At 39.1% G+C, this 15,381-nt stretch overlaps 1 pseudogene; it reads left to right on the top strand.

Annotated features, from left to right (window-relative positions):
- The first annotated feature begins 986 nt into the window (after nucleotides 1-986).
- Nucleotides 987-1,705, top strand: LOC149247314 (xyloglucan endotransglucosylase protein 1 pseudogene; annotated as a pseudogene).
- The last annotated feature ends 13,676 nt before the right edge of the window (nucleotides 1,706-15,381 follow it).

Genomic DNA, 15,381 nt, shown 5'->3' with positions numbered 1-15,381 from the left:
TAACGGACGCGGCCCTCAAATAGCTCTGATACCATGTAGGAATTTACAGGGTAAGTTCCTCAGACAGAACACCAAAGGACACCGCTCACAACCAGATCGCAGATCAATACACCAGTATTTTTGACGTGGTTAAAACCCTCAAAGAAGGAAACAGTCCACGCCCTGAGCCAACGCGGCCACTTCAGGCAATTTATTAATAAAAGAATGAAAATTTACATAAGCTTCTCTCATAGACGGATTTCCCTACAAATGACCCTCCATGCGCTTTAAATAGAAATCATGGACCAATCAGGTGTCAAGCCACGGATCAAGTGTCGGTAATACCGAGGAGAGAATGAACCGTCGGATCACTACATATCGTGACCGTCGGATTTTAAGTTACAAAATGTACAAGGTAAAGAAACACACTTTACTTAACTCTATACCTAACTCTATACTAGACCAAGTTGTACTTAACTATTTCCTACGTGTCGGAATATCCTAACAGTTCTAATATTAAATTTAGAAATTTAGTGATTACAATTATACTAAGAGATATCAAATTGTTGTAATTTAGACATATAAGAATTTATAACTTAGTAAAAGCAAGAATTGGTTTCTAATTAGGCTAATTTAGATATTTAAAAATTTACAGCTTAACAAGAACAGAAACACCGCACATAAATAGTTACATTACCAGCTTGTCAAGCTTCTTCCTATTTTAGCTACCGTGCGGAGGTAATACCCGCCCAATCACCAAAAATTACAAAGCCTTTGCGTATCATTTGAACAATCATAGAATTAACGGAATCTAGCATGGAGTACTCATTTAGATAACAACATGAAAGCCATCTGCTCTATGATGTCATTCATTTTGATTATTCTTCTCTCGTATTTACATTTATGCATCATACCCTATTGTCAGCATGTTTGTCAGATGTGCAGTACCCTATTGCGAAAAAAGCAAGTAACTTCGACAATCCAACCTTTTAATATCATCATCAACAATGAAGCGTTGCGCAAAGCTTTTAGGATTTGGAATCAATTGGCGAGAAATAGTATACATAACTTCAATGGTGATTCTGATTCTGTCCTCCGTAGAATCCTCCAGCTTCAACGACAATTTCGATATTTCATGGGGAACCGTTCAATTGTTGAATAATGGCCAAACGACGAAGCTCACTACGGATAAAGCCTCAGGTACAATATTTCCTTGTTATGGACATAAATGTATTGAATGCTGAAAATTGTAATAATAATTTTAGTTGTTCACCAGGTTCTGGTTTTCAGTCCAAAAACGAATACCTCTTCGGCAGCTTGAGCATGAGTATTAAGCTGGTGTCTGGAAACTCGGCAGGAACAGTCACTTCCTATTATGTAAGTAGCTATTTTGACACAAGAATGAAACCTTGCAGGAAGATTCATTATCAATTTACAGTACTTGAACCCAATTTCCGACATAGATAATTAAAACTTCAATATATTAATGTTGGTGTTTTTCATTCAGATGTCGTCCGACGCGACGTCGCACAATGAACTTGACTACGAATTTTTGGGGAATCTGCCTGGAAATCCGTACACTCTACAAACCAACGTCTTTGCCAATGGCGTTCGAAATCGAGAACAAAGATTGAATCTGTGGTTTGATCCCACGGCCGGCTTCCATAACTATTCAGTTCTTTGGAACCACAATCAAATCATATATGTGCTTATTCCTTATAACTGAAACAGATCATGAATTTATTTCTAGTCTTTGTTTGTATTGTAATATATGTATATTTTGCATATTTTGAGCAGATTTTTGGTTGATTCTATCCCCATTAGTGTGTTCAAGAACAATGAAGAAACTGCGGGTATCCCATATCCGAATAGTTGACCCATGAGGATCCTCTCCACCCTTTGTGTAAGCCCTTCGAAGTTGTGCGACGGTTGGGCACCGGGAGACCAGGCGCGCGCACATGATGGGCGCATGTTGGAGGTGCGACGGGCGGTTGTGCGACCAAACGGAGGAGCGACCAAACGAGCGTGCGACAATATGCGACGATGGAGATGCGACGATAGTGTGAATTTGGTGAACGACCGAGTGTTATGCGATGGTTTATACCCATGCCTTGAGCGTTTGCGGTGGAGGGGTGACCGACCTACGATGATGGGGTATGGCCGACTCATGGAACGCCCAAACGATGCGATGAAGGGGTGTGTGGGCGGTCGGCTGGGCAGCCCACCCACACCCCACGATGGGTATATACATTCGTTGGAGGAGCGTTCAAACTGAATCAATTCGACAACACATTCGATCTTCGCTCTTGGAGAGAGGTTGTAAGTGTGCAGTTTTAGAGGAGAGATGAGCGCATAGCTCATGCGCCCTCCTTGGTGGAACGCACTTGTTGGAATCGCTCACGGTGAGAGGTGAAGGTGTTGGGCAAGACGTGCCCGGGTTGGATGTGCGGTTGTGTTGTTGTGCTAAAACTTGGCGAGGGTGTCTTGGTGGCTCGGGTGAGTGCCTACCCATCGTGCAAGGAGTGCAAGAAAGTTGTATTGATGTAAAATTGGCTAAGTATGGGAGTTGGTCTTGCCAAGACATACTCGTGTATTGTAAACTGATATTCTTAATATATTTTTGGGTAGACTCATTGTTCAGGGAGTTGCCCTCCCTTTATACTGTGCAATTGTTGTTCTCTTTTATAATTGCTGATAATAATGAATGAGTATGGGTGTTCATTAGTATAAAGGCTAAACATAATATTGCTTGGTTGCGAAACACAAACTAAGTAAGGAAAAGTGAATTAGGCGTAGTCCATGAACATTAGTATTGGTGAAAAGAAAGTGTTTGGTGGTGCCGCACCTCGCCAAGAGCAGTTGGAAGACTACCGCAGGCCTGGGGGCGTGACAGGTGGTATCAGAGCTAGTCTGAAGACTTGGAGGAGTCTTGCAGGAAGCTGGTGAGCAGGGTTGCTCGTGACAGTGAAAAGGGTACTTGCAGGTGAAGGAAACTGTTTCACACAAGTGGAACAAGGGTTGGTTCAGGTTGCAGGTGACTTGGTGAAGCTGTTGGATGGTCGAAACTAGATTGCAAAAGAAGAAGACGCTGTTAGAGATGGCGGTTGAATCTCAGGCTGGGTCTAGTCATGGACAAGATGCTACTCTAGCACTTATGGAAAAGATGTTGTTGAGGATGGAGGTTATGGAAACTTCCTGGGATAAGAAGATGGACTTGTTCCCTAAGGAGCAAGAAGCCAACTCAAATATGAAGGAAGAGTTTGATGAACTTCGGACACAGCATGAGTACACTGATCTTATGTGTACACAACTTGAAATAAGGGTCAAGGAGGTTGAAGAAGCAAGGGATCAGGGTCTTGCAGAGATCGTGAACTTGAAGAATCTCTTGACGAAGCCAGCGATGAGATCACGGTGTTGAAGAAGGTCATGAGGCATAACTCAGGTGGAGGAGTGCCTCATGTGAAAGTCAAGGAACCAGAATCTTACGATGGCACAAGGAATGCAAAAACTCTTGGCAACTTTCTATGGGACATGGAGCAATACTTGGAACGGGTGGGTCTATCTAATGATGAGACAAAGGTCAAGGTAGCTACTCAGTTCTTAACAAAGGATGCTAAGATGTGGTGGCGGAGGAGGATGGACCAGATTGCCAATGGCAGTGTTGATGACATTACTTCGTGGGATGACATGAAGAAGGCTTTGCAGACCCATTTTAGTCCTCAAGATGAAACATGGGAAGTAAGGACAAAGATTAAGTACATAAAGCAGACCGGGAGCTTACAAGCATATCAGCGAGAGTTTGCAAGTGCAGCTTTGGAACTTCCTGACATGGCGGAGAGGGACAAGGTGTTCAACTTCATTATTGGGTTGAAGCCTTGGGCACGCAATGAAGTGAAGAGGCAGAAGATTAGGACACTTGAGGAAGCTTTTGCTGCTGTTGACAGGTTGGTGGAGCATTATGATGAGACTTCTGATGACAAGAAGAAGAAGTCCGATAAACCGAAAGAGAAGAAGAAGGATGATGCTTCGAAATCACATGATAGTTCGAAGACTAAGAAAGCCTTGAAGTGTTGGATATGTACTGGACCACACACGGTGAAGAATTGTCCTTCTGGACCAAAGGTGGCTGCTATTGCACAATCTGATGCGAAGAATGAAGGTGCTTCTGTGAGGATGATGCAGATACTTGGTGTTTCTGCTACTACGAAGGTGGTCTCTAGGAGGGATCCTAAGAGGAATAGATTGGAGTATGTTCGAATGAAGGTTGGAGGTGCTGATGTACTCACTATGGTGGATAGTGGGGCTTCTCACAACTTCATGGGCGAAGATATTGCGAGAAGGATTGGGCTGAAATTTGTACCGGCAAAGGCACAAATGAAGACAGTGAATTTTCCTCCTATTGAAATTCTTGGTATAGCTGAGAGGGTGGACACTACACTTGGTGAATGGACAGGGAAGGTTGATTTCACTATAGTGCGGATTGATGACTATGAGGCTGTATTGGGGATGGAATTCATGAAACAATTTGATGTTATGATTGTTCCACATTTGAAGGAGCTCTACATTTATGATGGAAGAGAAGATGTACCCATTGGTGTGCCAACCATTGGAGTGACAAGGCCTGATTGTAAATTGGGAGTGATGCAAATGGAGGACGAGAAGAGAATGGGAGACATGAGTAAGTGGTTGTCTACTGTTAAGGCAAAGCTTACCGAACAGTCATTGGTCATCATGTCACTTTCAGATAGCATCTTGGATTTGTCAAGAAGGCTAGAGTTGGTTGAGGACGATGATGATGATGAGGAGGCATATGTGAGGCCGAATGTCCAGAAAGAAGACCGGGTTGCTTATCTACAAAGGATGGAGATTGAGGATCCTGATAGATGGATCGAGTTGATTAGTGAGGGAGAGCCTTCAGGCTCTATTCCCTCTACATCTTCTTAGATGGATGAGGAGATGAGGCTCATTGTTAGCTTCTTATGGCAGTGAGTCCTTAAAACATATTGAGCAGGTATGACTGATGGTGCAGGGATGGTTTGGCATCAAGCATCATGACATGTTGCAGATGAGATGGATGGAGCTTCCATGGACCTGAGCATAGATTATACTTAGGGAGATAGATTCTTGATGAGTCAAGAAGGTGGCAGGTTGTTTTGAGAAACGACTGGTGGTGACGGAAGAATGTGCATTCTTGTGGTTTGGGCGTATGGTTGGATTAGCTACCCAACTAGCTTGAGTCATGAGGGGATCCAGTGTACAGGATGATGTTGCTATTGGGATGAGATGTTGGCACATGATGGATATGTGTTAGCTCTTGTTGGAGTATCATGACAGAGGTTCACATGATGACACATGATGAGGTCGACATGAGATGTTGCAGTGGGCATGTAGCTTGAGATGGAGGGACCAGCCTTCCATGATGGGGAGCCGCATGTGGAGATTGTGACAGGGTGGTCGATGATCATGGATTGAGATGATATCTGATGGAGGACATACCGATGAGGTGTATACCTTGGTATGGAGAGCTTGGTGGCAGTTGGACACTAAGGTGAGACATGATGGAGATGGAGTTCTACATATGTTGTAGGGATGTTGCCTTTTGTGGAGGAGTTGACATCATGGATAGTGATGATCTTGGTGGATGGCTACCGATACGGTATGTTGTCGAGGACGACAACGATTTCAGGTGGAGGAGGATGTAAGGCCTTCGAAGTTGTGCGACGGTTGGGTGCCGGGCGACCGGGCGCGTGCACATGACGGGCGCATGTTGGAGGTGCGACGGGCGGTTGTGCGACCGAACGGAGGAGCAACCAAACGAGCGTGCGACGATATGCGACGATGGATATGCGACGATAGTGCGAACTTGGTGAACGACCGAGTGTTATGCGATGGTTTATACCCATGCCTTGAGCGTTTGCGGTGGAAGGGTGGCCGACCTACGATGATGGGGTATGGCCGACTCATGGAACACCCAAACGATGCGATGAAGGGGTGTGTGGGCGGTCGGCTGGGCAGCCCACCCACACCCCACGATGGGTATATACATTCATTGGAGGAGCGTTCAACTTACAGAATCAATTCGACAACACATTCGATCTTCGCTCTTGGAGAGAGGTTGTAAGTGCGCAGTTTTAGAGGAGAGATGAGCACATAGCTCATGCGCCCTCCTTGGTGGAACGCACTTGTTGGAATCGCTCACGGTGAGAGGTGAAGGTGTTGGGCAAGACGTGCCCGGGTTGGATGTGCGGTTGTGTTGTTGTGCCGAGACTTGGCGAGGGTGTCTTGGTGGCTCGGGTGAGCGCCCGCCCATCGTGCAAGGAGTGCACGAAAGTTGTATTGATGTAAAATTGGCTAAGTATGGGACTTGGTCTTGCCAAGACATACTTGTGTATTGTAAACTGATATTCTTAATATATTGTTGGGCAGACTCATTGTTCAGGGAGTTGCCCCTCCCTTTATACTGTGCAATTGTTGTTCTCTTTTATAATTGTTGATGATAATGAATGAGTATGGGTGTTCATTAGTATAAAGGCTAAACATAATATTGCTTGGTTGCGAAACACAAACTAAGTAAGGAAAAGTGAATTAGGCATAGTCCATGAACATTAGTATTGGTGAAAAGAAAGTGTTTGGTGGTGCCGCACCTTGCCAAGAACGGTTGGAAGACTACCACAAACCTAGAGGTGTGACACTTTGGAACGGGGAAACTAAGCCACTGATGGAGAAAGAGTTAAAATAGATTGGAGTAAAGCTCCTTTTGTGGCCTCTTACCAATCATTTGAAGTGAATGCATGCAGCGCGCCATCTAATTCATCTCTTCCATGTGCAAACAATTGGTGGGAATAGCCAGAATTTCAAAGCCTAGATGAATCTCAGCTGGGGAAACTTGATTGGGTTCGCAAAAATTACGTGACTTACGATTACTGTCCCAATATGTCCGCGAGGTTTTCTACGACTCCCGCTGAATGTGCATTTAATGCTTAATCAATCAAACACGTTTCATAACAATAAATATTACACTATGGTCCGCGCCTGAATGAAGCCGTACCAAAGAACTAGTTTTTCTGTCGTCGCAGTGTGGAAAAACGCTGTATCAATCTGAGAATACAAATGGACTTCCAAATGGGAAAATTTTATTTGTTTTTACTTATCATGTTGTTTTGGAAATGCCGCCCTCGACGGGAGCCAATAAAAGGACCTCGCCTTTTGCAGTCATTATTTTCTTTTTTATATCAGATAAAGCTTCCCTCCTCCTGCGCGCAACGCCCCTCCTGGCGTTCTCTTTTCATTATTACTTGCTGGTTCCTTTGGAAGTGGAGGAATGAACACATCTTCCAGAATTCCTGTTTTCCCCTTGACTCCATCTTGATCAAAATTTCGGGCTATATGCCTCCTGTGGATTAATATCTGTCCTGGCATCATATGTTTCCTTCTCATGTGGCATTATTGTTGTATCCAGATCTATTTATATCTTGCTTTTGTTGGATATCTCCCCTGGAGATCTTTTGGCGCTATGCGCTCAATGTTTTGATCTTTCTTGACATCCATGTGGTTCTGATCCTATGATCCTATGACAGTATCTGATTTCTGAAAAAAAAAAACTTCCCTCCTCCTGTAAAATCATCTTTTTTCAAGATTTATATATATATATATATATATATATATATATATATATATATATATAGATATATATATATATATATATAAGGTCGTTGTAACTGCATGTGCAGAAAGGACGAAAGGAGAATTTACGAAATTGGTATTTCTAATTGGTTTCGCTCTGAATTTTGATTTTGGTTCTTTTTTCGCTTTAAACAGAAATTGAAAACCATTATATTTTTTGCCCTCTTAACACAAATAACATAGGTATTATTTCATTCGGTGGTTCCATAATGAGAAGTTATCTTCTCTGAACCGTTCTAAAGGTATTAAATCATCAAATGGTTTTCATAATAATTAATTTCGGAAAAGTTTTGAAATTTTTTTACTAAAGATAATTCGTTTTTTACTTTGTACTATGCCACAAAAAGCTGTCGTGAGAGCATCACTATTCATGAGTACATTCAAAGTAGAAATATGTTTAACGGGTAAAATTAAGATTAGTCTCATGAATTTAATAAAACTAGAAATATGTTTAACCGGTAAACTTAAGATTAGTCTCATGAATTTAATAAAACTTTTGCATTAGCATGATTATTCATATTTATGACATTTAAGGTAGCAATATGTTTAACTAGTAAAAATATGATTAGTTTCATAAATTTAACAAGGGTTACATAGTAGCTAGTACTTGCCCCTTAGCTTAAACATAACTTAACTAGCATTTGCACCAGATGTTACAAAGATAACGCAGTAAGGCAATAGAAAAGGAACTAGTAGCTTGAAGTGTCTTGTAAAATCGATGCAATCTCCACACATCATTATAATGTTTCAAAATTATATATTTACAATGTCCAAGATCATTCAATCAACATTTATTACCACGACAAAGAACAATATAAAGACCTGGAAATAGGTCTTTACAGGTCTTATTCATGTCTAATACATAACCAAAATCCACACACTAGAGTTAGAAATAAGAACATGGTCACAACTCCCCCTCAACCACAATATTGATCTGTTTCCCAATTCCTTCCTCTCCAATGCCCAAATGAGGATGGGGATGCTACAGTCTTGGCAGTGTCAAACTTGAGTATGAGGTGCAAATCATCATATGATTTTCTCTTTTGTGGATGAGACAGAGTATCATAAGCCTGATTTATCTCAGAAAAAAGGTCAGTGGTTGTCTCAAGCTGGTGTAGAGGCATGACATCGGGGTGGTATATCAGTGCCAGCCTTCTATATGCAACCCTGATATCATTGCAGGAGGCGTGATAAGAAACACCCAAAAGAGCATAGTGATCCTTTTTCCTCTTGAAAACAATATCCCTCTTTTCTTCTATTGCAAAACTGGCACTGATGGTTCTGCCATTGAAGCTATGAAGCATTTTCACAGCCCTTTTCCAGCAAAATATGCATTCTCAAATCTATAGTAATAATTTTTTTTAGTGATCCATCCATTGTTCCCCTGTTTTGAATAAGTCAACCTTTCTCATTAATTCCCTTCACAAGAACATAATTGTGACAAAAATCCACCAGTTGTATTATGCAGTTCACTGAAGCTTTGTGAGGATATTTGAAATCGAGTCTATGTAGTTCCACGGATCTGTTGAGATGAAATAATGCTGAAGGAGAAATACCTTCAGAAATGTAAACTCCACCATCACTTTTGCACCATGTTGATTTTGATTTTGACTACACCTTTAACCCATCTGCACACAGTCCAAGGTTGTTGCTGGGTATGCTTCTCCGTTTAGGGGATATTGCAGTGTATTGTTGTGTTGCTGAAGGATGAACACGTTTAAAATAACAAAGGTAAAATTCTAACACTCGCTCTTTGTAAGGAAAGTGTTATCCAAGTTATTATCTATTAAGTACCTCAATATATTTGAATATAAAATCACACACAAGATACAAAGAATCAGATAGGAAACCTTTACCTTTATTTGATTATAACAAAATACCCTTAAAGGGGGGGCATCACCTTACAATTGATCTTTTTTATGGAAGGAATATTTGGAATCGAGTCTAGGTAGTTCCATTTAGGCATTACTTATAAGTAGCATTCCATGTATTCAATGATGGGTGATTGGCTTTGCTCCATATTAATAAAACAACCTTATCATTTCAAGCGTAGTAAAAGTGTCCCACAAGTCACAATAAATAGCAAGTACAGTCCACAGGGTTTTCACATATTTCTGACAACAAAAATTCAGGTACAAAATTTCAATTTATAAAAACAATAACCACTCGTGATATACCAAAAGAATATAGTGTACAAAGTAGGACATGGTTAAATCAATGATATAGATACAAGGCTTCATCACAAATAATCAACTTGTAAACCTGGCAACCATGGAAAAAAACAAGCTGTCAGAGGAAAACCAAAAAAATACTCATCAAATATCATGCATATCAAGCGACTATATGGAGTTGCTATCTTTTAAACTAGTTCTAGAAAAATCCTCAAGTTGAATTCATCATACCTAGGAAGTCTGAAATTGAAATGAACATCGCAGATAAGAGCCTCCCTCCACTGGAAAAAGAATGAATGAATTGGATATGAACTACCCGCAAAAAAGAATAGGTTAATTTAGCAGCGAAAATATGCACATTCAAAAATGAAGATGCTCAAATCATTGACAATTCCATCGTTAAATGTGCTCTTCTCTTCCTCGAGTTTCTCTAGAATCTTCTTGACCCACTCCTTTTTATCATTCAATCCCGCTAAATGAATCATGAAGTCCCCTTAGGAATAAACACCTAAAGACCAGAAACTCTAAGAATGTCAAAAACAAATAAAAACAGACCAGATAAAGAAATAGAAATTTTATAATACACATGAATTAGAGAGACATGGAACATAATAATGTGGACTCCTCTCAAGGACAACTGATTAAGAAAATGTTAACATATAGGTAAAATAATTCCACCTAATAGTCTAGTTTTATTAACAATCCAGAGCATACATCTCCTGTGAAACAAAGCACTTTCTTAAGCTATATATACTATAATACACATGCATCAGAGAGACATAAAGGGAAAGTAAATAGTTCCACTCATAGTCACCAGAGTCACCTGTGGGAGGTGGTGCTCATGCTCTATGTTCAGGTCAGATTAAATAGTTAGGGATCCACACTAAAATATCTAAATTTTAGAGATTCCAATATCAGAACCATTTCTTGTCAAATGATCAGGGATCTGCACCAAATTGTTTCCATCAAAGGTGGAATCATTTCCATTTTCCGGAAAAGGTATCCTATCCCAACCAAAAAAAACGAAACAAAACAACTCCTATTCTGGTGTATATTTAAAGTTCAATAAAACCTCTAGGTAAATGGTTCCACCCACAGTTACTAGAATCACCTATAGGAGGTGGAACTTATGCTCCACCTTCATGTTAGATTTAGGAAACAAGGATCGTCACCCAAATATTTGAATTTTGGTGATTCCAAAATCAGATCCATTTCCTGTCAAGGGATTGGGTTGGATTCTAGAATCAGGGGTCGGCACTCAACCCTTTCATGTGAAGGGATTGTGTTTGATTCCAGAAAAGGGGATTTGCACTTGGCCATTTCCTTCCATGGGACCAGGTTACAACATATAGGTGGAACCATTTTCCTCTGCTGCAAAAATGATTCATGTCCAAACAAACAAACAAAGAGCACAACTCCTATTCTGGAATGGGTTTCCTTGAGTGCAGGATAGGTTTGGAGGGAAGAGAGGAAGGGCAAATGAGTTGCCCAAAAACCTTAGAAAATCACTAAAATCCTTTCCAGCATCAGCCTTCAATTGCTTTTGCACATTTGAGATTACAATTAACTAGACACTATAAGGAGATGACTAAGCAGCAGACACTGCTGTTAATGCTTGACTGCATTAGAATTTCATGTTAATGTGAACTAAAAGTAATTTCAAAGTTGTTAGATTCATATCCCACCAATCATACAATAGTGTAGCTTTGTAAGTTATTGTCTTTTAGTCTTGTTCCCAAGTATATTCTTCCTTCATCAGTAGGATATGAGCATAAACCCATATAAACTAACTCTCCATTGTTTCAGCATGTTACTAATTAGTCCTTGAATGTAAAATCCATAATTCAACATTTTCCTACACCTAAATTTTTTTCAAACTCAAGCTCATGCACATGCATGTTTTCATGCATATGGGCATTTGCATTCATGTAGCTATAATTCAATTTCATACTAGAAGAACTGATACAAAAATGCTCATGGATATACTTGTTTGTAACCCATATAAACTAACTCTCCATTGTTTCAGCATGTTACTAATTATTCCTTGTATCTAAAATCCATAATTCAGCATTGTCCTACACCTAAAATTTTTTCAAACTCAAGTTCATGCACATGCATGTTTTGATGCATATGGTCATTTTGCATTCATACAACTATAATTCAATTTCATACTAGAAGAATTGATACAAAAAAGCTCATGGATATACTTGTTTGTATGCATACGACCATTGTTTGCATTCAGACAACTATAGTTCATTCCCAAACCTGAAGAAGTGATAAAAAAAACTTGCAACTACAAGTATAGAAACTTAGAATTAGTGTTGTGAACATCTTGAGAATGTCCCTATTTTACCTCGAAATCATGATTTTTTGGCCTAGTCGATGTAATGTCCCTATATTATCTCGAAATCATGATTTTTTGGCCTACGATGTTTTGGCCTACTCGATGTAATGTCCCTATTTTATCTCGAAATCATGAATTTTTGGCCTATGATTTTTTTTCCTAGCCAATGTTTCCCGATATTTTTCCTAATATTTTGATGCTATCTTGATTTTTCCGATGTCTGATTTTCCCGATTTTTTGGTTTTTCGGACCCTTGCAGATTTTATCCCGATGCCAATGTTTGCAACATTGCTAGGAATACAACCTAGATTTCCCTTCACACAATCTGTGTTGTGGAAAATGCTACATGCTCTCATAGATTGAACACGGTAAGAGATTTTATGTCACGAGAATGAATAAGATATATTTTCTTATAACATATCACAAAACTGAAACTATGAATTAAGTCTATGAGAAAAGTCTCAAGGTATTGTGAATAAGGTAAGAAATTGTAATTGACAGAAATGAAAAAGAAATATTTATGGCCAAGCAAGTAAAAGAAGTGAAGTTATGCTTTTTTGGTCTACCTAGAGAGTTGCTTTTGACATGTTACTATCAGTGCAGAGATTGCTAGCACATTCTTGATAACTCTTTAAGATCTCTTGGCTTGAAGTAGATTGAGGTTTGCTAAATAGCTCATTCAATCATATAATAGAAGTGTATATGATTTAGTCCAAGTTATCTAGCAATCCTCGATCTATTCTTCAAGCAAAGAGACCTCAAAGAAATACCAAGAATGTCCTAGCAATCTCTGCACTGCTAGTAACTCGACAAAGGAAAAAGTACAAAGGCAACTCTCTGGATAGACCAAAGATGCATAGCTTCAATTCTTTTAAATGCTTGTGCAAGAATGTATTTCTCATGGAGTAGATCAATTCACTATCTAGCTTACCAATCGACATCTCGACCTCTCTATGTCTAATTTACAAAACTTCCATTTATCTTAAAAATTGCAAGAATGAAGAGCAGGGTTGTCTAGCAATATCTGCACTGTAGTATCACATCCAAGAAAGAAGAACAAGGGAACTCTCTATACTAAAAAAGCATGTATTCAATTCTTTTGCATGCATGTCGAAGAAAATATTGCTTATGGTGTAAATTAATTCACTTTATCTAGCAAATCAAGATCTCAATCTCAACCTCTCTTTGTCAAATTCAGAAAAGTTGTGCAGCTATACATTTTATTGGTTGTCATCTGTTAAACTCCTCTTCTAAAACACTTATTATTTTAGGGATTCTTTTCCTCCAAGTCAACACACAAAAATGTGTTGAATTATTAGACAAAATGAGGCATCCTACAAATTTAATTTCATCTCGAGGGCATACATAATAAACAATATTGAAAAGCCTTAAAATATGGAAGCTTTTTTTCCTTGCCAAACAGTTTTACTTGAAGTCATTAAGCGGTGGCTGCTTTTCCATGATGTAGACCACATGTTTGAATTGAATACAAATTGCATGCGTGGAATGCAAACATGTTTCTTCTTCTCATCTTTAGGCATGGACTTAACTAAACCCTTCAACGCATCATTGTCGCCACTTTTACAATGGCTAAATGGAAGAATAAAACTGGTTTGATTCCACCACAAATCCAAAAATCGCATGCTCCACTCATAATTACGGAAAAAGAACATCCCCATGTCCATATTCAAGAATAAAGTTACTAAGCATTTAGCAAAACAAAAAATCATTTCAATAGAAAAAAAAGTAAAATTGTAATAGCCAAGAAGATATCAGATGTTGACGCTTATGTCTATATGTTCAAAAATATCTCTTTTTACATGCAAGAAAGAAATAACTCATAAATATGGCATCGATTTAGATAATGTTGATTTTCTCAACTATAAATTAGATATCATGGAACTCTTAAGATTTCTTAGAAAGAAAGCAAGCAGACAATAACAAAATGCCTACCTGCATTGACACCTGTAACATCCTCCATCATAATGAAATCAGGCATGTCCTCGTAGTCCATGTTAGCAGTAATTGAATATAAAACATCTTCCTAAAGATAAAAGAATCCATGGTGAGATTCTGCTTGATTTCAGAAAGTGTTGGGAAAGGACTGACTAAACATTAACTTGAGATGCTAAACATTAACTTGAGATGCATCTGGACATATAAATCCTTATTTAACCAAAATACAAATGCATAAGCAATATAAGAATATAAATGGAAGTTTGAAAACTTACTAAGGCAATGTTTGGATTCATCACCAGTGAATCCTGCATCCAAACATGTATATTATCATTACCACTTCTGAAAGGACCTCATAAAAGCAAGAGATGCACAAAATTAGATGAGTGTCAAGGCAATTTATCAAATTATAATATAAATGGTTTACCTGTTCCCAATGGATTTGCACAAGGAGGGGTTTTAGATGATTTTGGAAAAATGGTGCTCCTCATCTTCAAAAATAAATTGACCAACCTAAATGCCAAAACATTTATGCTATGTGTTTCTATTTTGGCAATATTATGCGTAATGCTTGGGCCCAAGAACAGGGTTCCAATGGCACATCTGAATGTTTGCAGAAGGAGGGGTTCTAGATGATTTTGGAAAAATGTTGCTCTTCATCTTCAAAAATAAATTGACCAACCTAAATGCCAAAACATTTATGCTCAGTGTTTCTATTTTGGAAATATTATGTGTAATTCTTGGGCCTAAGAACAAGGTTCTAATGGCACATCTAAATCTCCGAACAACTATCGGCCCTCTTACCACAATCCTTATTGCGAAAAAACTCAGTGTTGTGAGTCTGCTAAGCTAGTCAACTCCAATGATTGGGGTGTAAATTCAATTTTTACCCCTAAACTGAAGGCATCTAAGGAAGCAAAGACAATATTTAACATGAATCAAGCTGCAGAACCTGAAGATGTGCATAGATATTTTGTATATATTCCGGATGAGGAATGGGCAATGGCTTAAATGGGCATGGGGAATGGTTCATCTCTGGATAGACCAAATATGCATAACTTCAATTCTTCTAAATACTTGTGCAAGAATGTATTGCTCATGGAGTAGATCAATTCACTATCTAGCTAGATCAACTCACTATCTAGCTTACCGATTGACATCTTGGCCTCTCTATGTATAATTTACAAAACTTCCATTTATCTTAAAAATTGCAAGAATGAAGAGGAGAGTTGTCTAGCAATATCTGCA

The sequence above is a fragment of the Pinus tabuliformis genome, chromosome 7, assembly GCF_031772625.1.
Source record: "Pinus tabuliformis cultivar Carrire ecotype Pingquan chromosome 7, CPIR1, whole genome shotgun sequence".
In the NCBI taxonomy this organism is placed as follows: Eukaryota; Viridiplantae; Streptophyta; class Pinopsida; order Pinales; family Pinaceae; genus Pinus; species Pinus tabuliformis.
This window is presented reverse-complemented; position numbering and strand designations above follow the sequence as displayed.